This window comes from Mobula hypostoma, chromosome 8 (assembly GCF_963921235.1).
Source record: "Mobula hypostoma chromosome 8, sMobHyp1.1, whole genome shotgun sequence".
In the NCBI taxonomy this organism is placed as follows: Eukaryota; Metazoa; Chordata; class Chondrichthyes; order Myliobatiformes; family Myliobatidae; genus Mobula; species Mobula hypostoma.
This window is the reverse complement of record NC_086104.1, coordinates 40,707,989-40,735,731: the sequence shown is the minus strand read 5'-3', so window position 1 is coordinate 40,735,731 and position 27,743 is coordinate 40,707,989. Positions and strand designations below refer to the sequence as shown.

Below are 27,743 nucleotides of genomic sequence, written 5' to 3'. Positions count from 1 at the left end.
TTCCCACATAGGGAAAGATGATTATATTTCCAAACTGCTGCCTGAAAAGAAATCTTAATTAAGGCCAAGTAGTTAGTATTGAGGGGAGGCATGGAAACACTCAAGAAAAGCAACCCAATAAAGGACATCAAGTGTTGCTCTCATCTGCTAGAATTAGAAGTATATATAGGACAATTCGAGTTTTGAAGCAGCTGAATTAATTAATAATTGAAAACTGAAGTTGTACAATTTTTCATTAATTAAAAACCTACTCAGCCTGAAAGAAAGACGTGCAATGATAACATCTCTCTCACCTCCCTTTCCGGGTGTCCAAAAGCACTTTACAGCTAATGGAGCACTTTGTAGTGTTACTGGCACTGCGGTAAGTAGGAAACACAAATTATAGAACTAAGTGTTTAAATAAGAACTACAGGAATTAAAAATAAATACAAGTGCTGACATGTTACACTAAAAGTACCTGGAACAAAATGAATACTATTTGACTCCTTATCTTTCAAATTTATCAGGTTCTTTTTGAAATACCAGAGAAATGACTCAACATCATCCAAAAACATAACATCAATTTACCCTTTAGCACTAAACACCCAGCACTATCTCTACACAAACGCCATTATCTTCGAATTCTCAAACTGCTAAAGTTATCACCACCTCCACCGTCCAGTAATTGCTGGCCTACACTGACTCAGTTATGCAATGCTGTAGTTTTAAAGACCTCACCAGAAGTTTTCAAATTTCTCCTTGGTCTCTCTTCTCTCTAGAACTCTGAACTTTTGAATGAAGGTCCTAAGCTCTGGGAATTTCTTTCAAGACCTTTTACCACCAACTCCATTGGGAAGCTCCTTAAAAATTCTCACTCTGACCAAGCAATTTGCAATCTGCTGCCTTTCTTTATGGCTTAATATCTAATCTTCATTTATAACACTCACAACTTGCTTTAATACATTAAATCATTGCTGTATAAAAAAAGTCATTATTACAAACACGAAAATGTCTGCAGATGCTGGAAATCCAAAGCAACACACACAAGATGCTGGAGGAACACAGCAGATCAAGCAGCATCTATGGATATAATAGAAAGTGTACGTTCTGGGCCGAAACCCTTCTTCAGGATGGTTACCACCGTTTTTCAACATAGAAACACCACTAACCAGCAGAAAATACTTAATTAAGAGTCTTCCTTGTACAAATTTGAAAGTAAAACCAGGCCACACATATCATGCAATATTTACTTACGGTATTCATTTTTGTATATTAATAGAATTTACTTTTAAAGAGATTATTTTACTTCAAAGTTAATTTATCTCATTAAATTCAGCACTTCCTTATGGATACAAAATAAATGAGCAATAAAAGCATTCACGTTGTTTTAAGGGAATAAAAATTATAGCATTTTTTAACATTGGGATAAAAAGCCTATTAAGTAAAAAGTGTAAAATAACTGAGAGACAAAATCCCTTATTCATCAGCATACACATTCATTTACTGCATTACCAAATTCTGGAAAACTTATTTACTTTGGGAGTTAACTGCTGTGTGGTCAACAATAAATCATAATGCGTAAACCAAAAATCACAAGCATACTCAAATTCACAAGATTATTCTGAAGGAAGTTCAAAGTAGTTAACGGGAACAGTAACAGAAAGCCCAAATGGACTCAAATGCTTGTGCACTTTGTAAAGTGATTAGCAGTCAAAGTTTCCCATTTCCAGTTATATACAGACAAGCCTTGCATTACAGCCCTTTGAGCAACTGAAATACACCCTTACATAATTCACAAATCACTATATAAATAATATACAGAACAAAATTTGCTCTCAAGGAATTTATGAAAAATAAACATTTTTTTTAAACTTGTATTCCCAAGCACATGTGCAGATGGCAAGGCTTTCATCCTAAAAAAGAATGTGATAGTAACTGTTTTCTAAGAATGCAACTCCCAAAAATCACAGCAGTTGCCTGTCTGTATTTAAACACTCATTTTAATATACTCTGTTGCATGTCTTAGATTCTGCCTTCAAATTATGATGTGCTTGGCTTAAGATGGAGCTGGTAAAGCAAAGTGACTACTTGTTGGAGCAAACAAAACAAAGAAAACTACTAACTACTTTATTAAATCACATTCTTTCTGGTAAATGATCACTGCAATCAATAGCCTGTAACTTCCCTTTGAGCTTTTAACTGCCTGCACGACCTGGTATTTTTACGTTGTGAACTGAAGTCTTGAAAGTGCAGGATGGTTGTGGCATGGTGTGTACAGGCCAAATCAAGGCAGCGGGGCCCGGGCCAGAGAGTGGGTAATGAGTCAATGCTACAACATTGCTGGAGCAGATTTGGAGGCGATTTGATGTGGCAGAACCAAGGCAAGGCAGAGTTGAGGCAGTGAGGCCAAGGCCTGAGAGTGTATCTAACCGGCTAGGAATGACTCGAGGTTTGATTGATTTAAGCAGATGGCCAAACTGGAAAGGCCGGATATGGGCCGAATCAAGGTGTCAGGGCCCAGGCCCAAAACTGTATCAAAACGGCAGGGCCTAGATCCAAGAGCAAAGGAGGACCTGAGGTTTGATCCATTTAATCATCGAACCAGATCGCAAAGGTCAGGGTGGCAGTGCCAAACGTGAGGGACAGACCAGTTGAGCTCTCTGCTCCACAAGGTTTACATGTCTCTGTGCTGAATCGAGGCTGTGACTTGTAAGTAACAAACTACTGGATCTGCTACAGTGATGACTGGTTTCATGGCTATGGACTCACTTTGGTGAACCTTATTTGTTTGCTAGCTTTTGTTATTTGCACAATGGGTGTTTTTTTTCTCTGCACATTGAGTGTTAGACAGGCCTCTTTTTTATTGTTTTCTATTGGGTTTCTCTATTTTGTGACTGCCTGTAAGGAGACGAGTTTTAAGTATACATACAGTACTTTGATAATAAATGTACTTTGACTTTGGTAGCTTAGTTTCAGTCTTCAGACAAAGGTCAACTGCTTGGCCCAAATTTGGCCAATAAATAAAGATTGCATCTTCTGCTAGGATAATCATACTTTTGACTCAAATGGGATTTTTCTGGCAGTTTATTCACAAATTACTGATGAGGAAGTTCCTTTGGGCCAAGGGAGCCAATCTCAGCATAGGAATGCTGACCAGAGAGTTACAACTGGCTTCAGCTACTCTGGATTAGAGACAAGATGCAGCTAGAATCATTCAACAAATGGCTTCGACAGGAAATATGACTTGTGTGCTCAAATCCCACAGATAAAACCAAGCTTTGATTGTGATACTCCCTTAAATGAATAATCAAACAACACTGCCAAAGAGCACAGCAAAAGTAGCAGGGGGCTAAGTTCATAAACTAGTGCACACCTAGATTTTTTGCTGTAATGCACTGAAGCAACAGAAAGGCTTGCCAGGCCACTTCAGAGGGCAGTTAAGAGTTAAGGACATAAGTGTAGAATGGGATGACTGCTCAAATACAACGGTTTCCCTTCCATAGAGTGCACCAACGACCAGGTTACAATTTGACGACAGCTTGGCAGTCTGTCATTACTTTTATGGAAAACAGATTTTTATTTTAATAACAAAAAGCCAAATTCAAAACTTTCAAATTGCCAAAACATGGTGCCACTATGAAACTTTTATTGCAGTTCATTTGAATTTTAGCTAGGGTGAAAGACTGGGAACTTCAGATATTTCCTTTGGAAAGGAAAGGAAAACTCATATTGATGTGTAAAACTGTAGGGGCTTTTCTTTTCAAGTTTGTTTATGAGATGTGCACCCAACTTGCACAGGGATTCAACATGGTATGATGCTGAGATAGAGCCTCGGATGCGCTGGGACACATCATCACAACTTCAGACATTCTCGCCCAGGGGACTCAGTTCTACCATGACCACCTACTTCAAGGTTTCTGACACAATGATTATGTCAGGCCTTAGCTATGATGATGCGATGAAGTCAGGGAACTTTAATTGCTTGCCATGATCGACTTCCAGTTGCCAGTCAAATGCTGTGGTGAGAAAGCATGCATGTGATTTGTACTGAGGTTGTGGTTGGTCACCAGCTTTGACAACAGCTATGGGCTTTCCGGGTTGGTGGAGGTGCTTACTGTTGTTAAGGGTTGTGAAGATATTTTCAGCCACTGCCTTCAGCAGCTGGTCATGGTGCCAGCAGTAGTGACTGGCAGCATGGATAGAACCATTCTTCTTTTTCAAAGTTGCCAATAACCAGTGGATACACATTTGAACTGACAGGTAAAAAGACCAAGGGAGAAATGAGACAAAATGCTTCCAAACCAACTGACTGCTAATCCAGTAACACAACCATTTAATGGTTAAACTGAAGGTTAAAACTCAAATGGTTAAACTGCAACAAAGAAAACTAATGCCTTGAATCAATACAACAGAACTGTGTGAGCTCTGGTTGCTAACTTCCTGATTACTGTTTATATAACAAGCAAAAGATTATCCAGTGAATTATTCGTATCATATAAAACTTAAGGGCAGAGTCAAAGGCAGAAGCAGAGCTCTTCCCACCCACCACTGAAGTTAGAGGAAGTAGAGAAGCAGTGCCCCCCACCCAAAGGGATTATGGGAGCCCCTGACTCAGTGGGGATAGAGACAAAGGCAGAGGTGGAATTCGCATCAGCAGAAAACTCATTTTTGGCAAGAGATGAGCACTCCTAATCCCGACACTGATTATGCCATTCTCTATGCAAAGGACTGCCAGGTAATACAGGCATCCTACACCGTGATAGACAATGATGACCTCTGGAATGACCACTGCTTAATCTGCTTTGTTATCCCCACCAGCCTGGCCCCAAACAAAAGGGGCAACAGAAATGCTATCCCAAGAAAATCAATTTCAAAGGTCTTGAACAATCTAAAAGATTGCATTCCCAGAGAGCATCTTAGAAAAAAAACTGGCCAAACCTAACTAACCTTAGACATAAAATATCCATAACATCAGAACTGCTGGTGAGGTCCACCATATTGAGCACCTGCAAAGAAACTCTTGGTTTCATTACAGCTAAATGACCAGATTTAGTAGCTAATTAAATAACAAACTCAAATAGTTCATGAATTCCACCATATCTCCTGGGAAAGAAATAGCTTCCCAGGCACGTGCCAGGCAATGTTCAACAGAAAACCCCTGACCAAAAAAGCAGACACTAGGTATAAAAAGTGCAGAGGTTTCAGCAAATCACTAATGACTAAGAAATACACAGATTGTTCAACGTTATAAAGACCTTCCATATCACAAATACCCAGGGGTTCAATCCACTGAAGGCCTGGGGATGAAATTCTCAATAGTGTCAATAACTAATGGAAGGAACATTACAAGGTCTTTTGAATCATGACTTATTAATGCAAGTACCTTTCACTCCATCCACAGCAAATCATCTGGTTTAGCTCACATGCCATCTCTGACCATATACAAAATTCAAAACAGCAAGGCATTACAATCAAGTGGTAATCCCTCCTGAAGCTCAAAAAATGAGAAACTTTAACAGAAAGCACACCACAACCCACAGTCTTGGAAAGTGGATGACAGGTCATACAAATTCAGATGTCAAATCATAACATGTTCAAAATAGGAGACAAATCTGATCTGGCTCTCTGGGGTCTGTAAAAGACAGCTGTCTCGCAACCCAAGTAACCTGACTGCCGGTGCTATCTGTATGGATTTTGCATGTTCACCCCATAACTCTATGGGCTTCATTGGGGTCCTCCAATTACCTCCCAGTTCTCATCTACCTGAAAGAACAATAGTCATGACATGTGCCAACTCCAAAAGAAGCACTGGGAGCACCAACAACTCCAGTTCAGCACTTTGACTCAAAAGAATCTTTGATTTTCAATTAAGAGGAAATGCTTTGTATTCTTCTCGGGAGTGGTTACTCACAAGAGGAGTCAATCATCTTGCACCTTCATGACGGAATGCAAGTATTCAGATGCTTTAAGGCTTCAGATGAACTCGGGAATCCCGCCACCTGCAGAAGCTTCATACGATTCAGCAGTTGTGGGCTGTATCAGCTGGAGTCAAGAGGCTGAGTAAAGAATGGTGGACAACTTTGTTGAGTGGTGTGGGCTGAATCACCTGCAGCTCAACATCACTAAGACAAAGGAGTTGGTGGTGGATTTCAGGAAGGTGAAAACACCCTGCATTCCCATCTCCATCAAGGGAATGGATGTGGAAGTCTCCCAGGACTACAAATACCTAGGAACTCACCTGGACAATAAACTGGACTGGACTTAAAATAAAGAGGATCTGTACAAGAAGGGACAGAGTCGACTGTACTTCTTGAGGCTACAGTCATTCAACGTCTGTAGTACTATGCTGCAAATGCTCTATGACTCAGTGGTGGCCAGCATTCTATTCTATGCTGCAGTCTGCTTTAACAACAGACTGATTCCACTGCGGTGCACCACTGAATGCCACAGGAGATCCTTTCTCCTTGTCAGAGTATTGCTATCATGCTCTTCCTGAGATCAGCAGAGCAACATCCTCTCAATTTTGGACCCTTATCTATCACACCTAAAAATTCTATATACCAGGACGAGAGCTGACAGTCCTGCCCTGCCCTTCCCTCTATTTCCTTTACTGAGATATTATAATCCCATGTGTCAATCCATGCCCTCAGCTCATCTGACTGAGCAGTGAGGCTTCTCACATTGAAGTGAATGCCAGTAACTAGCGTAAAACACATACAATGCATCAGGACTCATTCCAGATGCATGGCCTTAGCCTGAAACGTCAACTGTTTATTCATTTCCATAAATGGGTCTCGGACCTGCTGAGTTTCTCCAGTATTTTGTATGTATTACTCTGGATTTCCAGCGTTTGCGGAAATCTCGTGTTTATGATGTGCAAGTAACGAGAAGCTACTCTACAGGGAATTGCCGAGTCAATGGGGCCCAGCGGCCGCCTATGCTGTAACAATTGTACGATTCTATGGAACCAGGTAACGAACTGCACCCAGTTAATGCACACTCAAGTCACTATATGTCCTGGAGACACTGACACCAACTTGGGCAGATTTTTTTAGACCAGCGTTTCAAGAAAACTGGCAGAGGTTTGATCTCTTAGCTTACATGCCAGAATGTCTCTTTCATTAGCATAAAAGATTTCTTGCATTATTTATAAGATACACTTACTAAATTCATACTCTCAACAAAAGCGAATAGCTTGTTCTTATTTGTTTGTAGAACCATTCAGTGCTCTTGTTGGGTGCTTTGCAAAACAACCATCATAGAAATCCACATGTATATTGCATACAATTCACGTTTCGAAAGTTGGTGTTGTAAAAAATGCAGGCTCTTTCTTTCTCATTAGTACCTACAGCAGAAGACATTAAAGAAATTAAAGAGAATATTTTAAAATACCACAGAAAACAAACAGCAGAATTGGGATACAAATCAAGAAGCCAGGGAGCACAGTAATAACAAATGAGGATCACAGCAAAAAAAAATCTTGTTTTGCAGAAATGATGGGGGAAGAAAAACAATTGCCTTATCAGTTGCTATGACTGGAACTCACTCAATACATTTTAAAGGCTCCAAGGAAAAACCACATACAACATGTTTTCGGCATGCTCTAAAGTAGCACCATAGAGTATTATGGTGCTATATGGCACAGAACATGGCCCAGCTCATCCATGCCAATTAAAGTGTCTTTCTGAGCTAGTCCTATTTGCCTGTACCTGGCCCAATTAAGCAGCTACCCCAATTAGCCAAAGTTTCATGGAAATAGTTAAAGAGATATAAAAAAGGCAAACTGAGTAACACTTCACATATTTAAATGAAATACCAATAGTTCTACAGTACTATAAGTCTGTATTAGTTCCTAACAGTTATTGTTGGAAGAATTTCTGCAGTGTACATAATGAACAAAAAATTAGTGCAGACATCTAGCGCAGATCATGGACTGCCTTCATACAATGCTATCGATAACTGCATCCTCAAAATCTTCATTTTCATTGTACCAATCAAGATGATTGCCATTACCTTCAAACTCTTTGTAGTTCCTAAATCATTGAGGTAGTGAAATTGTTTCATTTTCACTCTCGGCTGTTTCTGGCATTTCCAAACCTGAATGCTTGAAACCACATTAAGCAAAACAGTTCTGAATTGTCTCACTGCTTATTTCTCGCCAACTATCAGTGACAAAAATTACTGTTTTTTGAACACACACACACACAACTGATGCTATTTAAAAACTGTTCGCTCTCAGCATGGTGTAGCTTCAACTGCCATACAAGCGCATGCAACTAATGCTAGTTAGAATCTGTTTGACAAGCCTCCTGTCTCAATTAAGTGACAGTGTTCAAAATAAACTAAGGCAATCCTGGCAATTTTCTTGATTAGTTTTTGTCCTTTAAGTGTGTTCCCACATAAGTGGCTGCCCTGATTAAATAATGGCCCAATTAACCAGAATCTACTGTACATCAAAACCTTTACTATTCATGAATCTACCAAAATAAGTATCAAATCTTGTTATTGTATCTACCTCTATCACTTCTTCTGGCAGTTTATTCCATGCACTAACCACCCTCTTGTGAAAAGCTTACTCCTCCTGCCCCGTGCATTTATTTCCCTTCTCAGAAACAGGCCTTTTGGCCCATCAAGTCCAATTGACCTGCACCTGGACTATAGTCCTCTAAAACCCTCACAACCACATACCTATCCAAATTTCTCTTGAATGTTGAAATCTCACTGGAATCTACCACTTCCATTGGCGGCTCGTTCTGCACTCTCACCACCCTCCGAGAGAAGAAATTCCCCCTCATATTCCCCTTAGGTATTTCACCTTTCACCCTTAACCCATGACCTCCAGTTCATGTCTCACTCAAGCTCAGTGGAAAAAGCCTGCTTGCATTTACCCTATCTATATCCCTTTACCATTATCAAATCTCCCCTCATTCTTCTACATTCAATGGAATAAAGTCCTAACTTATTCAATCTTTCCTTGTAACTCAGGCCCTCAAGTCCTAGCAACATCCTTGTAAATTTTCTCTGCACTTTTTCCAATCTTATTGATACTTTTTTTCTGTAGGTAGGTAACCAAAACTCCACACAATACTTCAAATTAGACTCACAAATGTCATATATAACTTCAACATAACATACCAACTTCTGTACTCAATTGTTATGAAGGTCAATGTAGCACATGCTTTCTTTACAATACTATCTACCTGTGACAACATATTCAAGGAATTACGGATCTGTATTCTCAATCCCTCTGTTCTATGACACTCCTCAATGCGTATGTTGTACCCTGGTTTGTCCTCTCAAAGTACAACATCTCACATTTGTCTACAATGAATTCCATCTGCCATTTTTCATCCCATTTTTCCAGATGGTCCAGATTCCACTACAAGCTTTGGTAGCATTCCTCACCCCCAGTCTTGATGTTATCCGCAAATTTGTGGATCTATCTTAGCACATTATCATCCAGATCATTGATATAGATGACAAACAGCAATGGAACCAGCACCAATCTCTGCAGCACATCACTAGTCACAAGCCTCCAGTCAGAGAAGCAACCATCTCTGGCTTCTCCTGCAAAGCCAGTGTCTAATCCAACTTACAACCTTCTCCTGAATTCTGAGCAACTGAACCTTCTTGACCAACCTCCGATGCAGGACTTGTCAAAGGCCTTGCTAAAGACATAACATCCACTGACTTTCTTTCATCAACTTTCCTGATATCCTTCTTGAAAAACCATAAGATTGGTTAGACACAACCTACCACACACAAGGCCATGCTGACTATCCCCAATCAGTTCCTGCCTATCCAAAAATTTGTATAATCAATTCCTTTGATTACCTTCTAATAATTTTCCCACTACTGATATCAGGCTCTGTGACATATAATTTCCTGGCATATTCTTAGAGCCTTTCTTAAACAATGGAATAATATTAGCTATCCTCCAATCCTCTGGCACCTCACTCATGGCTAAAGATGTTTTAAATATCTCAATTAGGACCCTTGAAATTTCTGCACTAGCCTCCCACAGGATCCAAGGGAACACCTTATCAGGCTGTGGAATTTGACAGCAAACACCTCCTCCTTTATGACTTGTATCAGGTACATGACCTAGCTACACACATCAAAGTTGCTGGTGAACGCAGCAGGCCAGGCAGCATCTCTAAGAAGAGGTACAGTCGACGTTTCAGGCCGAGACCCTTCGTCAGGACTAACTGAAGGAAGAGCTAGTAAGACCTAGCTGTTGCTTTGCCTCACTTCTGTGTCCATCTCCCTAGTAAATACAGATGTAAAAAGATACTATTTAAGATATTTCATATCTCATTCAGCTCCAGGCATTGATGACCACTCTATCGTCCAGAAGACCAATTTTGTCCCTTGCTATCCTTTTGCTCTTAACATATTTGTAGAAACCCTTGGGATTTGTTTTCAACTTCCCAATTCTGGGGAAGAGACTGTCTACCTCAATCCATGCCCCTTATATAAACCCAATAAACCTCTACAAGGTCAATCCTCAGCCTCTTTTAGCTCCAGTCTGTTCAGTCTCTCCTTATAATTGAAGTCCTAGCAACATCCTTGTGAGTATTTTTTTTCATCCCCTTTAGCTTAGTCACATCCTTCTTATAGCATCCCAGGTGCAGTCTCCCTAATGCTCCTATGCCTGAACACTTATACTCAATGCTGCAATCAATGGACCAGCATGCCAAGAAACTTTATTGTCCTGTCTACCTGTGTCATCACTTTCAGGAAACTGTACATGCATCTACTTGTCTCTCTGTTCTGCAATACTCTCCAGCACCCTACCATTCATTGCAAATGTCCAACCATGAATTAACTTGAAGTGAATCGTTTGCACTTATTCAATTATTTCATAGAACAGAGAACATTACAGCACAGTACAGACCTGTCAGCCCACAAAGTTGTGTCAACTTTTTAAACCTACTCTCAGAGCAATCTATTCTTTCCTCCCATATAGGCACACAAATGACACAAAAATGGAGATCAATCTAAGAGTCTCTTCAATGTCCATAATGTATCTGCCTTGACCACCACCCCGGCAGCATATTTCAGGCACCTGTCAGTTTCTGAGTACTGTATAACCCTTCCTCTGACATTCCCCTCGTACTTTCCTCCAATCACCTTAAAGTTATATCCTTTCACAGAAGCCATTTGTGCCCAAGGAAAAAAGTCTCTGGCTGTCTACTTGATCAAATGCAGTTCAAGAGTTCTTAAAATAGCTTTATATTATACAATACCTGGTTGTCCTCAATCAACAGCCTATTCACCATCCTAATAACTCACTGCCTCCACATTGGGTTAGTCTACAGTGTTATGCGTCTACAATAACCAAGCACAACCTGCACCTTCCACCTCCACCACCTAGTTGTCCAAGAGAGGCAAGTCAATGAAAATACCACCCTGCTTGGGTCATACACTTCATAACTTGAAGTTACAGGTAAACTCCTTCATCACTACTGGATTAAATCTGTCCAATTTTTCACAGCAGTATGTTTTCAACACACAAACAATAGCAAGTTAAGTCAAATCTCTATCACCTTTAAGGGAAATTGAGAGAGAGAATGCTCTAATTCGTGATTATTTTGTATCATTATCAATCATCTAGGCTGGTTTTATCATAATTTGCATCAGCCACCATCATCACAATGTATCACAAATCTTAACTATTTTTTAAACACATACTACATTTCATATGTGACCCTCGCATAAATGAAGTTGAATTAAGTTGAGTTAACAACTACTAGCACCTTTACATTTGTAAAGCCATATGAAAAAAAACTCTAGCAAAGATCATGACATTTTTTGCCTTCCTGTTCCACTTTCCTCAGTTTCTTAATATCAAATACTAGTTTGATATTCTCATACTAGTTTAATATACCGACTTACCGACTAACTGAGAAGTTTGACAAATGATAAAAAGAGCAAGAAAAAAAACCCATCATACTTGAACAGCTACTCAATGGGATTGCAGCTGATTCTTTACTACAGCAATATTTCCTCCACTAATCCTGTTCATATCTCAAAGTATATTGATCTCCACCTTCAATATACTCACTGACTATGCCTCCTAAGGAAAGAATTCCAAAAGTTCATTACTGGCTGGTTGAAGACAGTTCTTCCTATTTCAGTCCTGATCAATGACTCCTCTATTTGAGACATGCACTCCAACCAAGGAAACTTCAACTTCGCATATTCTTCTCCAGGACTAGTTTTGCTTAATTTTTTTTTCTCCTGTGACAATCTGCCCCATCCTCATGTCTATTTCTGGATTCATTCTGGTATGCACCTTCACTGCACTCTATTCTTCAAAGGCAACAGCTGCCAAGGGAACAGATGAATCAATATCTTAATCTCAAAATCAATAATCAAGACACAAATCCTGCAGTGTTGGATGAGCTTTGTCAGGGACATCAGGGTGCAAGCTCATGATTACTGTTATAAAAATGTTTTAATGCTAGCAGAACAGTGATATAAATAGCACTGACTCCCCTATGGAGTTTAGTCCAGGTCAAAATCGATCATTTTGCTAAAACTTCCAAAGCCTTTCCAGAGCCCTCTTCTTGCCTTCCTCCTTGGTTAGTGTTTAAATTGTACACATTTTCAACCCTTTGCTGAATTCTCATCCTAATAGTTTACATAGATTTACATAGCTCAGAGGCAGGCATAAGTCAATGCAAATCTATGGAAATACATCATCTAATCTACCCTTCTTTGCTACAGCATGGGTCCCTTGCCCAATCACTTCTTGCTGAAAAGAATATTTTTATTATCATTACAGTAAATCATATTTGCACCCTTACCAATGAACTCAGATTGCTTCTATAATCAGAATGGAACTGTGCACTGTACATCTCCCAATCAAAGTATTGTACAATTCTCTCACCAGAACTATGTCAATCATTCATCTCAGAGGCAGACTGAACTAAAACAGCATTCAATTAATGTTAGTACTTATTCATATTTTGAAATTATGATCAAGTAATAGTTTAGAATTTAAAGAAAACTTAGAAACTTAATTCCTAACAGAAAATACAAACAATCTTAAAAGTTTGAAGCAAGATTTGAGAATTCAGCCCCATCCAAAAAGACTTCAGGAGGAAATGCACAGGATTTAACTTTGAAGTGCAGGTTAATAACTATCATGCTAATACTAGCTTTAAGTGCAGCAAGAACAAAAATAATATTCAACACGTGTCAAAACAGCTGAACTGTGATGTGAACACAAATACATTGGCCAAAATTCAAAATATAGTACTAAGCTGCATAGAGAAAACCAGGTTTATACACGAATAGGTGTAGGCCCCTCAAGCTTATCCATGAATCAATAGATCAGAAATTGTCTGAATCTTGATTCTGTCTTCTACTTTGCTTACTATGATCTAACAAATAGTTCACATTGTACAGAGATTCCATTGTGACTATTCTCAAACTGTCAATAGAGAGAGGGAGAGAGGGAGAGAGGGAGAGAGGGAGAGAGGGAGAGAGGGAGAGAGGGAGAGAGGGAGAGAGGGAGAGAGGGAGAGAGGGAGAGAGGGAGAGAGGGAGAGAGGGAGAGAGGGAGAGAGGGAGAGAGGGAGAGAGGGAGAGAGGGAGAGAGGGAGAGAGGGAGAGAGGGAGAGAGGGAGAGAGGGAGAGAGACATGGCAGCAAGCATTGGCAATCACCATTTATTGCCTGTCCCCCTCAGTCACAAACCACATTCAAAGGCCCACTCTTAATATCCCATTTAGCCTAATGGTACGGTGGCATAGCTGGCAACCGACAGGGAGTTCATGGACAGTATGACCCGGCTGACGACGATCATTGAAAAACTGACTAACTCTGTTGCATTAATAAAGCACCTTGTTAAATATATAAAGCATGTCTGCATTAGTGTTATCTTGTATTTCCATACAATGTTACATTAGGCTGTTACACATCTATTGTCTGAGAAGTACTTGCATAAATAGGTAAACCACCTTCATACAAGCAAGGACAGAAAACAGGGCAAAGTGAGTATACTTATTTATTTAGTAAGCTATGGGTCAAAATATTTGGTGGGTACATTTCTAACTCTTCTGGCTTCAGTCTCGTTGCCGTCTGTTCTGAAATTGTTAGGTTGTGTGGGGGGTTGCGTACAAGAAAATAATGAAATGCCGCGCTGCTGCCATCTGTTCTGGCACATCATGACAGCGTTTTTAAATAGACAAAAAAAAGCTCATTTTACAATTTAACTCTCACGCAGTTCACACCAACTGCACATTATAACAGCCGTTCGGCAGTGCTTGCACAGTACCAAGCAGAAGCAGAGAAAGCATTGTTGCTGTGGTGTTGTCATGACAGCGTTTTTAAATATCTCCGTTTACCGTGTCCACACTACAACGCGCAACAATCGTTTTCAAATTTACACACTCTGGAGAGTGTTTTAGAAAAGCTCCATTTTCGGGGGATGAAAACGCCGTTTCAATGTGGATGGAGGGTCAAAACGAAGAGAAAAGGCTTTGTTTTCAAAATTATCCGGCGTAGTGTGGACGTAGCCTCAGTGGGCTGAAGAAACTGTTTCAGTTATGCATTATTCTATGATTATGACCTCAGTAACAATCTTGTCTTATGTAAGAACAATAGGGACAACAATTGTTGACCAAAACTGGATGTTCATACAAAATTAATTAAGGCTTAACAAATCAATGTCAGGAAGCCATAATGGCCTCTGAAAGTTTTAATTTTGCCCTCTGAGCATACATATCTACAAGCAAGGTCAAAAACAACCCTCTAGTCAGCACCTCAGAAGTTCTCTACAGTACTCACGCAGCTCTGAAGTGGGTGGCCGGGCCGCATTCGCCCAAGACAAAGGACCTTTCAAAATTCAACTACGTAAAAAAATTCTCTGAACTGAAAAGAAACTACAGCTCCACACTTGCAATCTAATGGCATTTGCACAATTCCCTGAGCAATATGAAAGAATCCATTACTCAGACATTTCCCTTGAGTTTGCAAGCACACCGATCCAAGATAGATTTGAAAAAAGATAAAATATGTGTGGAGAGGATGCAATCATGACTTCTTAACTTAAATAGTTTACTGTTACAAAAGCCTTCATTTTCATGACTGAATACAAACTATACATTGGCTTTGATGTAAAAAAAAATCCCAAGACTACTAGTATTGATTTAGAAACAACACAGTGACTCTGCAAACCAAACTTAATTTCTTCCTTCCTTCCTTTTCTGAAGTCACTGGCCTTCTGCTGGGCAAGATTCCATGGCCACAATGGCCTCATTCACATGACACTTGCTCACGGGAGCTTTTACAGTGATAAACTGCAAGCTATATAACTATTGGGGGGGTGGAGGTGGAAATCACAGGCAAGCATTATCTTGTTCTCACCAAATGGCCATCACATGCAGAGTTACTGCTGGGTTGAGAGGACAACCACCAGGAGCAGATGCCCAATTCAACATTTCTCTTCTCAAACCAGAAATAGCAAACAGAATTTTGACACTGCTCAGACATTTGTTTTTATTTTTTTCTACTTCCACCTGGATGGTGGCACAATAAAGTTCAAAGTAAAATTTATTATCAGAGTACATACATGTCACCACATACAACTCTAAGATTCTTTTCCTGCCAATAAAAATTGCATATGCATCAGGTTCTAACTATAGATGAAAAAAACTAAACAAAAACAAAGATTTGTTTAAGGCTATAAAAATGTTTAACTGATCTAATTATGAGATATTTTGTGAAGTGAGAGAACACTACAATAATTCTTAAATTAACACAATACAAACTCCTTTCATGAAAAGTGGTGTAAAGAACAACTAATCACTCTCTGAAAAAAAAGAGCTTTATTGAAGTAATTTGCTGATCAGTGTGCAATGAAAAGACAGAAATTTATAATTTTTAGCAAAAGAACAACAAGAAAGAATGAAGGCTCCACACATCTGCCACCACACACGGTTATAGGGGTTGGATCAGAATCCATAAATAGCTTACAGAAGGGAAATGGTGAAGTGTGGGGAGTGGGATAAGGAATTCAACTCTGTTAACTCTTTCAGAGAAGCAGAGTGGGTGCTTTGGGCATCCTGGCCAACTTCCAGGATACAAGGTTCAAAATTTAATTCGAATGAACCAGTTTCAAAACTCTCTGGAGGTAAACAAATTATTTTACTCATTAGTTTAATCATACTTGTACTGACTGATGAAATACAATCCTGCTATAAATTCTTAAGTATTATAAATGCTGCATATTACCCCACATTTTAAAACACGTATGGTAACATGTAATTTCATTGACCCCGATCAGGCAACAGTGCAAGAAATCTTTGCAGGAATCACTGAAAAGTAAAAATAAAAATCATGTATGGTCTATGAATTGACCGAATTTCTAACACAATAAATACCAAAACACAGCTTGAAAGATAGCTTTACTTTTCAGCATAATTTACCTGCTGCATCTTCTGTACCTTAACCAAAAAAGCTCTCACACCTAATTTTACCCACAGTAGGATTACGTCCGGTTTAGGATGGTGTTGGTGAATCTCAGTGACTTCTGATTGGTGGTCAATGAAACACGGAAAACAACTAAATACTTTGTTATTTATTCATTTTTTGGTAAACGATCTTCGCAAACAATAGCCTGCAACTTCTCTTTGGACTTGGAGGCGATTCGATAAGGCAGAACTAAGGCAAGGTGAGGCTAGGCAAGGTAACGGACCCTTGGCGAAGAGCGAGAAAGACCCAAGGTTTGATCAATTTAAGCACCAAGCCGTATCCAAAAGGTCAGGTACAGGCCAAATTGAGGCAGCAGGGTCCAGGCCCCAGAGCGTATCAAAGCAACTGAATTTGATGCTTGGACAATAACTCAGGCAGCGGGCCAGATTGAAAAGGTCAGGGTGTCAAGGCCCGAGGCGATACATGGACCGGTTCCGCTCACTGCTCCACTCTGCGCTGAATTAAGGGTCTGTGGACAGACTCTCTTTGTGGACTTCAATTCAGAACGCTATTTGCTTGTGTTTAATGTTTGATGTGTTTTTTTTTCCCCCTCTCTGCACTTTGGGTGTTTGATGGTCTTTTCTTAAAAAATGGGTTCTTTTGGGTTTCTTTGTGGTTGCCTATTAGGAGTTGAATTTCAAGATTGTATAATGTATACATTGATGATAAGTGTACTTAGAGTAGCTAGTTATATTTACAAACTAACACCAATGACACTGGCATTGATTCTGAGCATTTTTCTGATCCACAGAAGTTGTATATTATTCAAACTCATTGTGTTTTAAACTGTTTGCTGTTGAAAATGCAGTGACGTTCTTTAATGGCAAAATTCCCAAAGAGTGATATCAGGGATAAATTTGTATGTACAATCTTGAAAGAGATAGAAATGTAGTGTGGGTATGAAATTATACATGTAAATTAAAATAATAAACAATGAAGAAGGACTCCAATGGGAACTTGCTTCAATTTTCCCCCCCAGAGGAAAAATTGTTCTGTGACTTCTTTATCAGTGCATTTATTTCAAAACATGAAATGAGACAGTAACTGAAATATTGAGGCCCAGTAACCAAACATGAGATCCTGTACTACCTTGAAATATAGACAACTGAGACTATACACAACAACAGCTCTTTAAACCCATGGATTGTAAATTTACATTACACAAACATTTACAGCCTTCAGTCAAACCAACCATTTCATTCTCAACTTCCAGTAATCTTAACATATAAACTACCAGAAATAATCTTAAAAGCAAACAGTAAAAGCTACTAAAAATACTCTTAACACTGTAAAATGTAATGCCTCCGCTGCTTATACCCGTGTCAGCATCAAGTAGTGAGATGTCAATATTATGCACTTCCTGCTGAGTGCCAGTAAAGTGCCTTAACCTTCAACTTCACAATAAACCATGACTGTATCAATATAACATTATCAACAAACATCACTGGATATCAAGTTATGAGGACCTGCGTGTTAAGAGCCTACACTGCAAGAAACTCTGCCAAAACTAGATCATAGCCATTACATAGAAACTGGTCTTCACCCAAAGGGCTTTGAGCCCAAATCCCAGAAGTAGGTTGATTTATTATTTGGTAGCCTTCAAGATGTTTTTTTTCCAAATCAGATTTTCAACAAGACTTTCTCAGTCAAATAGCTTGAAGAACTTTGGTTGCGTAGTCAAAAAAAAAGTGCAATCTTTCCTTAAGACTGCTGCCTACACCCATCCAGCAATTATTCACAACTATTAGCATAAGATGATGCACACTATGACAGACAGCAGGCACAAAAAAATATAATGCAGTTCCGTGGAACCAGGCAAGGATGGCTTTAATATTGGAGTTCTACAAAAGGAACAATATCCTGGAACTCTTCAAGAATTGATTCAGTAAGGCACAATTAAGAGCAAGAGTTACATTTAAAGTTTTTACATAAAAGCTTATGGTTTGAGGATAATTAATTTGCTTGGAGAAAGCAATGCCTATAGAACACACAGAAAAAAGCAGAGGTGAGTGAATATTTTCCTGTATGTAGGTACACAGTGAGGTGCCTGAAGACAAAGGGTAATGGATATATTCTGTTTTGTGCAGGATAGATTACAGCTGATGACAAGTTGGAGATGAACAATTTGAAATTAGTAAAGACAATCTTTAAAAAATTCAAGTCTGAGTTTTTGAAAGCATAGATAAAGATTACAGGATCTGAAGTAGGGAGGAGCAGGAAGTTGGATTTGAAGTTCATTTCTGGTTGAACAAGACTTAAAATGCAAAAACTGAACACAATTGACTTTAACAAATGGATGGCAAAATGTTGGAAAGCAGGAAAACAAAGTCCATGGCAGCAACCAATTTTGCTTTCAGTCACCGTGAGTTGAAGGAACACAGATGAATCATTCAGAATAAATTTGCTGAAGTGTGTATTTGAAAAAAAATGCAATTTCCCCATAGATTCTACAAGCTGGGTCCTTAAAGTCATTCTCAGGTTTTGAGTTTTGTTGCAGCTAGGTTCACAAGTCTAAAGCCTGATTTATACTTGTGTGTACGGGCTACGCCATAGGCCTGATTTATACTTCTGCATAGCCCTACGCCGTAGCAAGCATACGTTGTTGTGTCTGCATCGTTCTGCAATTCATCGCCAAAACGCTAGCTGGCAGTGGGGTTTCTATGCCACTGTGTTGAGTTTCTTCATGAGAGACATGGACGAGGAAATGCATTTCAAACATTTTCGGATGTTGGCAGGTAAATTTGACGATTTGGTTCATCGTCTCCAACCATTTATTTCGCATCAGTGTACAGACATGGCAGAGAAAAGCAACCTGAAATGCGTAGGAGGAAATGCAATGCTACCAAGCGGACCAATCACAGTTGTTGCGGTCTGCGTTGCCGCGACGCGCGAGTTACTTTTTTGGGAAGGTGCACGTCACCCTACGGCGTACATTTGACGCAGAAGTATAAATCAGGCCTAACGTATCTGTCAAGTTGAGAACGTGCTGCACCTTGAACTACCATTTGGATTTTAAACACGTGTGAACAATAGACGTTACTTCTAAGCATACAAAGCCACAAGTTATCTAACACTCAGCTGAATCAATGTAAAGTGCATTGGCATCGCGGTTAGTACAACACTATTACAGCTCGGGCATTCTGGATTTCAGAGTTCAGTTCTGGTGGGTGCCGTTCTGTAAGCAGTCTCTCTACATCCTCGCCGTGGAATGCATGGGATTTCCCCGGGCACTCAGGTTTCCTCCCACAGTCCAAAGACATACCGAGTAGGTTAACTGATCATTGTAAATTGTCCTGTGACTAGGTTAGGGTTAATCAGCGTTGTGGGGTTGCTAGGGCGGCATAGCTCAAAGGGCCAACTTCGTGCTGTATCGCTAAGTAAATAAATAAATGTGATGCTTAAATATTAACAAACAACATTCATGGTCCCATTACAATCTTTAAAAATGAATGAAATGCCAAAACTGATATTACATTGTCCTTTTGTGAAAATTCACGTTCTTCAACGAGATCATGTGTCCCAGTAACATATAGCTAAAAATATACAACAGAATGAAAAATAACAGTGACAATACTGCCATTAGAATAGATGAAAAAACAAGCAAACTGAAAGAGAAAATTCTGTCATGTAGTGGTCAGGGTCGTGCATAACCCATTTGTTGCTTTCGGCAACATCTGTAAGCTAATACTTATGCTAACTCAATGACAAGAAAGTTAAACTTAAAATAAAAAGATTTCTGCAATAAACCCACAGCCCCCTCAACAATCCATTTCAACTGTAATGCCAAAACTAATAAAAATGAATATATAATTAACACAGCCAATTTACTGTAAACTATCAATTCAAACAGAAGAATGAGTATTAAGTACAGGCCCAACTTGACAAAAAGCAGAAAAAGGTTGAAGTGCAATTACAAATCAATGAGATTTCAAAATAAATAGGATGACAATTAGCACAATGAATATTTCCAATCCTGGTTCTCATATTTCAACACAAACTGGGAGGAGTGTTAATAAAGAACAGCGTACAACACATTGCCCCTGATTACTAATACTGCAATGATGTCTTTAAATTGCACACTAATGTCTAATATTAATACAAAGTAATTAACCATCTGCAAAGTGCTTCAAAACATTGAGAGCCTGACAGGGACAATATAAATGCAGGTTCTTTATTGGCACTGTGTGCCCTAATGTAATAGTGGTGAAAAAAAGCAGTGTTTTCAGAAACCACAGAATTCCCGTGTGCCCAAGAAATTTGCTGTGACCCCACATTTTCTGGGTTAGTGACAAGAATAGATCAATTCAAGACATAACAGACTATGCAAAATTCAGAAAAGCATTCATATTTTCTTATTAAACACATCAAAAAGTAGTTAGGTATTAAAGTCAGTTGTTATCACTTAACTAAAAAGGTGGTCTTATGGTCCATGCGGCAGCCCGCAGCTCACAGCTCTGGGGACCAAGTCTGAACCTTGGTCCCTGGTGTTTTCCTTGCAGAGTTTGCAAATTCTGTCCATGAGCATCTGGGTTTGCTCCAGGTGCTCAAGATATTCCCAAAGTGAAACAAGTTTCCCACTGATGAATTGGCAACTTTAGATTCCTCTTTGGTGCAAGTTAACAGCAAAAAGAAAATTAGCGCAGAGGATGAGAGGGTGGGGTGGTGGCACCAACAGGGATCTATGCTGCTGCACTGTAGGGAAAGAATGGTAAGGCAATAAGGAGATAAAGAATGGCATGATGAGGTTGCATCCCTTAAAGATGCCCCCCTCCCTGAACCTATTGTGCCAAATGGCCTCCTTCTGTGCCATTGTAAATATCAGCAGTCCCTTTCTCTGACGTTGTCGTGGTGGATAGGCTGGTGAGTTTCCGAAACCCTGAGAGTGATGCTGATGGTGTACGGAGTTTAGCCATCTGGTGCTTAGCTCCTGGAAGGGTCACCCAGTACAGGGACTTTCCAGACAAAGAGCAACCCAACCAAGACCTGAACGGTGGACCTGGCAAAAGATGATGACTCATTACAATGGCAGTAAAGGCGGAGGAAGGCTGCAACAGAGAAGGATCCCGAGTTGTTTTCCATTTCATGCCACCAGACCCTAATCTGTCAAGGGTTGGACGGTGGCTGCCTGTGCATCACCCTCATGTTAAACAAAGTCACACATATGCCATCTCCATGAAGAGAATGCATCCTAACATCATCAGAATATGTGGACTGCAGGTCCAGCCACCTGAGAACCCACCAATAGGCAACCCCTTCAGAGATCTCCCCAGGACTATAGCTACAGTAATCAGTCCCACAAGTCAAATACCTGCTTTAAAAAAATATGTAACCTATTATAATCATGGAGAGCAATCCAAGATGCCACAAAGACTATAAGTAAAACTTCTCAAACCCATAACCATTACCCTGAAGGGCAAAGACAGTATGCATACATAAACAAAATCCCCTCCAAAGTCACACACCTTTGTGGTGTGTAAATGTCATGCTACCTTTACACAGTCACTGGATAAATGAAACAGCATTCACAACAGCTATAGGGTAACATATTCATGATCTCAAGTCAACAACAGTTGCACAGGCAATTGGGCAATGATGTGCTCAAAATCTTCCACATGACCCTTCTCCACATGAGCTGTCTACACCAAAGTCCTTTGCCAGTCTGTGGTTAACATAACTGCAGTGCAAACAGCAAAAAGCACAAACTAATTTGCCTACACCAATACAAAGGAATGTACAGTAAGCGATTTACAGTTGTGTGAATATCCATTTGAGTTGTAGCTGAAAAGAAAGCATGTTCAGGTTCAGGCTCCCTATGTATTGGAGGACATGTGGTGATACATAAACAAAATACTTCATAAAAGAATAGCAATTTGCTGGAGAAAGGGTAGGGGAAATGAGGTAAAGCAGCATTTATGAGGGGAAAGTAATTGCTGATGGTTCAGATCAAAACAATGTACCAGGACTCAAATAGCATCTGCGGTCCATGTCTCCTTAAATACAGAACTTGGATACAGTTAGAGATTAGAATGTTCTAAGTAATGGTGGAAAGGATTTCATGGGCAGGACAAGGAGAAATTTTCTTATCATGGGGTTGTGCAAATAAGACCCAAAACAAAATTAATTTACAATCAAATATCCGCAATGAAGTGCAACAGGGAAACATCTTCAGATTGAGGATGGCACGACACAGACGCATGACTTGCCATATCAGTGCCTTGGAAAAACGTGGTGAACAGCCTCTATGACCATCATCCGGTAGGAATTACATCCACTGTGATGAAGTGCTTTGAGAGATTGGTTTTGAAACATACCAACTCCTGCCTTAGAAGTGACTTAGATCCATTCTGATTTGCCTAATGTCACAACAGGTCAACAGTGGAAGCCATTTCATTGGCTCTTCACTTAATCCTGAAACATCTGGACAGTGAGGATACATCAGGATGCTCCTCATTGACTACAGCTTGGCATTCAATAATATCATCTCCTCAAAACCAATCAATAAACTGCAATAAGGCGGGAGGAGAAGGTGGCAGCACGCCTGCGTGAGCGCAGCCCTCCGGTGAAAAATGATATTGTATCTGTTAAATTGGGACCATGGACAATTCTGATTTGATGGAGAATGGATGTGAAAGCACAGAGGAACATCTGGAGAAATTTCTGAAACGCCCGTTCGCTGCTGTCGTTACTGTGTGGTCGGGAATCTTTCAGAGGGTAGGCCTCAAAATCCCCGGCCTTGCCTGCTTTTGGCGACCAAGAAGGAGGTCGAATTGTTCGGACAGAGATAGCGCTCAATACTCGGGTGTCAGAGTGCTGATCAGAGCTTGAAGTTTTCGGATGACTCAGAGTTGGACTGTGGTTGGCATGGCAGGGAGAGTTTTTCTTCCTTCTCCCGTCTGCGTGAGATGTGGGACATTTGAGAAACTTTGAACTTTACTGTGCTCATGGACTTCTTCATCAAGTTATGGTATTGTTACACTGTTGTAACTATATGTTATAATTCTGTGGTTTTGTCAGTTTTTTCAGCCTTGGTTTGTCCTGTGTTTTGTTGTATCACACCGGAGGAAATAATGTATCATTTCTTAATGCAAGCATTACTAAATGACAATAAAAGAGGACTACGTGTCTTCATAATCTAATCTAAGTCCTAGGTAGGCCTCAATAATGTCTTGTGCAATTGGATCCTCAATTTCCTCACTTGCAGACCTCAGTCAGTTTGGATTGGCTACGACATCTCCTCCACGATCTCCGTCAGCACAGGCACACCACAAGGCTGAGTGCTTAACCCCCTGCTCCATTCACTTTATACTTATGACTGTGAGACTAAGCACAGCTCCAATGCTCCATTTGTCAATGACACCACTGACGTTGGCCAAATCAAGGGTGGTGACAAAACAGCACACAGGAGGGAGATTGAAAATCTAGATAAGTGATGCCACAACAACAACCTCTCACTCAACGTCAGCAAAACCACGGAGGTGATTATTAACTTCAGGAGGAAGAAACCAGAGGTCCATGAGCCAGTCGTCATCAGAGGATCAGGAGTGGAGAGGGACAGCAACTTTAAATTCCTGTATTATCATTTCAGAGGATCTATCTTGGGTTCAGCATGGCAGCACCTCTACTTTCTTAGATGTTTGTGAAGATTCGGCATGCCAACTAAAACTTGGACAAACTTCGAAAGATGTGTGGTGGAGAGTATATTCGACTGGATGCATCACATTCTGGTATAGAAACCCCAATGTCCTGGAACACAAAACACTACAAAAAGTACTGGATACGGCCCAGTCCATCATGGGTTAACGCCCTCCCCACCCACCACTGAGTACATCCGGCGCACTGTTGTAGGAAAGCAGCATCCATCAAGGACCCACCCAGGGCATGCTCTTTTCTCACTGTTGCCATCGGGAAAGTGTTACAGGAGCCTCAAGACCTGCATCACCAGGTTCAGGTACAGTTATTACCCCTCAAGCATCAGGCTCGTGAACCAAAGGAGATAACTTTACTCGCCCCATCACTTAACTGTTCTCACAACCAATGGACTCACTTTCAATCGATGTTTCGGGCCGAGACCCTTCAGGAGGACTCAGCCCGAAATGTCGACTGTACTCTTCAGTAGATGTTGCCTGATCTGCTGAGTTCCAACATTTTGTGAATGTTGCTTGGATTTCCACCATCTGCAGATTTTCTCCTTTGTGACTCACTTTCAAGGACTCGTGCCATGTTCTCAATACTTATTGCTTAGTTCTTTATTATTTTTTCCCTCTTTCTTTTTGCATTTGCACAATTTTTTTGCAAATTTTTTTGTCCATCCTGTTGGGTATGATCCTTTGTTGATCCTATTGTGTTTCTTGTACTTACAGTGATTGCCCACAAGAAAATGAATTTCTGTGTTGTATATGGTGGCATATATGTACTTTGGTAATAAATTTACTTTGAACTTTAGTGCCAAGTTCAATCCTGACATCAATGGAGGTTGCACACACTCCCTGTGACTGCACTGGTTTCCTGCCGAAGATGAGAGGTTGGGAGGTTAATTGGCCACTGTTAAATTGCCCTGTGTAGTTCAGTTGTCAAATCGGGAGGAAATTATTGACAATGTGGGGTGAATGAAAATGGGAATAATGAAGGATTAGTGTGAAAAGGTGATAGTCAGCATGCATTTACTGGGCCAAACAGCCTGCTTCCACACTGTATTTCTTAACAACATTACAAAACTTGCGCAAAATATTTGACTATTCCAATTTGAATTTTTGATGGTTGCCTTGACAACTGCGTCAAAGCATATAATCCTGCAAAAATATCGGCAGCACATTTACCAAAATCTAGTCGAGTCTGAAATCTCAAAGTCCAATCATGTATTAAAAAAATATGGTTTCCTTTTTAACAAAATTCTTTGCATTGCCCATAGGTTAATCCCCACACAAAGGTTCCACGAAAGGACAGGATGCCTTCGGCGAGATGTGCACAACTTTTGCCAGACGTAAGCAAATGCAGGAAAAATCAACTGAATCAAACCAAATTCACATAAACAGTAACAAATTCACCTGACTGTCTTCCCCTTGGAATGTGCGTTTTGCTCAAGATTTAAGGAACCTGTCATTCGTATTTCACCTTAAAGAATTTGTCCCGACCCAGAACACAGCCCAACAAAAATGTTTTTGGACAAGACTGACGACTTCTGCTTTCAACTCCAAAGAGCTCTCACTCCCCGCCCCTTCCTTACAGTGTTGCAACAAACACAGTAAAGGCAGATTATTGCGGGGGGGGGGGCGGAGGAACGGCAATGAACTTCCTACAACCATCCTTCAAAATGACTTTCTTCTGTGCCAACACGCGTGGGTCATCTAACTTTCTAACCTTTGCAAACATGCACCAAGCGCCTACACACAATCAAAAACTGTGAGCAAAGGAGCGGCAGCACGGGTGCCTGTGGTTGCAACAGCTTCTTGGCCAAGCCCCTGGCGTCCGGCTCCGCAGCGCGGCGCACAGCCCCGCGATGCGTGTGCTAATGTCAGAGGAGTTGGGACAACCTCACACACCAGCCAGGTAAGTGCACCACCCCTTCGTATACTGCAACTCCAAACAAAGTGCATGCACGGACTCTCCTCGCTGTTGCATACCGCCGTACAGGGAAATACCGTATAAAAAGTCATCTTTTACCATCACCCAAAAATAGCCTCGAATTCTCACCTACCTTTTGCACTCGCATGCATTCCCTTTGCCCCGCTCGTGAATGCAAAGAAAAGGTGACAAGAGCCAATCTGAGAGCTGCTAGTTTATTTCTGCGTAGTGCAAATTATCTGATTTTCTGCAAAAAGTTTCCCCTTCGATGACTCCGTCTCAGCCGCGACACTTTAGCCTTTTACAGTAGGACGCGTTGCATCCTGTAAACAGATAACACTACGCGCCATGTTCAGCAGAATGTAGTGCCCCGTCGCAAAGTTTGCCTTTCAGTCGCTAAATTGGAGTGACTGGCGTTCGAGGTTAGCTATTCCGATTCAAAGCTTCTGCCAATTGAGCAAGAAAGTTCCCGGGATACTTGTCTCACTGACAGTTAGCAACATAAAGATGAGGGGGGAAAACCCTCCGCCGGGATGTCGGGGTCAGGACTTTGCATGCAAAGCAGGAAGTAAGGTGGCCAGGCTCGCCTCGTCTCAATACATTGCAACATCTCCACACTGCCCAGGCATATTCACCCCTGCGGGTCCCGGACACAAAAATAACTCACAATTATATGATCGAATATCTGCATTGATACTGTCTAATATAGTGGATATATTTTATGGACTGTGGTGTCTCCAGCAAAGTCTGGCATTTATTGTCAGTTCCCAATTGCTCTTGAACTGAGTCACTTGTTAAATTTCAGAGGGTAATTTGGAGTCAACCGTCTTGTTCAAAGTTAAATATTGTCAGATCAAACAAGGACCGCAGATTTCCTTCACGCTGAGGATAATTGTGAACAAAGTGTTTTCTGCGACTCTAATAGTTGAAATCACTATCAAGCGAGATGTATTTTCAGGTGAATATTTTGTTCACACAGATCCACAGAATGAAGGAAATCTGCAGTTCTTGTCTGACCTCAATCACTCTTACACATTCCTGTATTTATTTGTGCTTTAGAAAGCATGGGATACCCAGAACCTGGCACCCATTTCAGGTGAGAAACCTTTCTGTTGGGCTCAATGGGATTGAAACTCCCAGGTCAATACCAGCTACTTAAAAGATGTGGCCAGCAATCTAGCAGAAGTACAAGCGGGAAGAGTAATGTGGAGGTCAGACAATCAAGGTAAAGCATAACCCATCCATGCTTGGGATCCAGAATTAGGGTTCAGAGCAGGTCCTTGCAGGGCTTTGATGGAACAATATGGAATTGATAGTTTTGTGGCAAAGTTTGCGGTTGATACAAAGATAGGTGGAGGGGTAGATAGTGCTGAGGATGCAGTGCAATTGCAGCAGGACTTAGACAAATTGGAAGAATGGGCAAAAAAGTGGCAGATGGAGTACAGTGTTGGGAAATGTATGATAATGCATTTTGATAAAAGGAACAATAGTGTGGACTATTATCTAAATGGGGAGAAAATTAAAACATCAGAGGTACAGAAAGACTTAGGAGATAATGCTGAGCCTTTATAAGACACTAGGCAAGCCACACTTGGAGTACTGACAACAATTTTGTGCTCCATATCTCAGAAAGGCTGTGTTGTCATTGGGGAGAGTCCAGAGGAGGTTCACGATGATGATTCTGGGAATGAAAGGGTTAACATATGAGGAGCGTTTGGC

The 27,743-nt window shown here is 40.5% G+C and overlaps 1 protein-coding gene across 6 annotated transcripts in view; it reads right to left on the bottom strand.

The window, feature by feature from the left end:
* Nucleotides 1–27,743, bottom strand: part of LOC134350487 (transcriptional-regulating factor 1-like) — a 262,932-nt gene that overhangs the window by 186,540 nt on the left and 48,649 nt on the right. For 4 of the 6 annotated variants that reach the window (XM_063055707.1, XM_063055705.1, XM_063055709.1 and 1 more), the window contains exon 1: nt 26,158–26,329. The exons of the other annotated variants lie outside the window; for them this stretch is intronic. The gene's annotated coding sequence lies outside the window, so the exon portion shown is untranslated. Of the gene's footprint in view, nt 1–26,157; nt 26,330–27,743 lie in introns of those variants that run through there. 6 annotated transcript variants of the gene reach the window in all.